This window comes from Cicer arietinum, unplaced genomic scaffold, assembly GCF_000331145.2.
Source record: "Cicer arietinum cultivar CDC Frontier isolate Library 1 unplaced genomic scaffold, Cicar.CDCFrontier_v2.0 Ca_scaffold_5784_v2.0, whole genome shotgun sequence".
Taxonomy (NCBI): domain Eukaryota; kingdom Viridiplantae; phylum Streptophyta; class Magnoliopsida; order Fabales; family Fabaceae; genus Cicer; species Cicer arietinum.
This window is the reverse complement of record NW_027339431.1, coordinates 3,446,100-3,446,570: the sequence shown is the minus strand read 5'-3', so window position 1 is coordinate 3,446,570 and position 471 is coordinate 3,446,100.

Below are 471 nucleotides of genomic sequence, written 5' to 3'. Positions count from 1 at the left end.
GAAAATGACCTAAATTTTAATCCAATGAAACAAATGAACTTATTGGATGTACAAGATTGGTTAAAAACCCTATTTGGACAAGAATGATTGTTTGCGTGATCTTCTTACTTGTATTATACCGTCATCATGATTTCGAAACTCACCGCCTTCGTTGTTTGTGTTTTACTGGCTGGGCCCTGCGTTTGCGAAATCGCAGTTATTACAGGTTAATGAGTCTTGAAGTTCAAGTTTGGGAAGAATCCCGCTCTGATAGAGGATACCGGGAATAAGGGTTTTTATTTGTATTCTACTTATTATATTTGAATCTAATTTTTGTATGAAAACCTTAGAAGTACTAGTAAGTTTTTAGGATTAAATCAAGTAATTATACTTAAATCAAGCTTATCGAGATTGCACTATTTTAATGGATAAAATAAGTTTAAAGTGTTTTTATTTTTATTTTTGAGAAACGTGATATCCTAAATTAAAAAT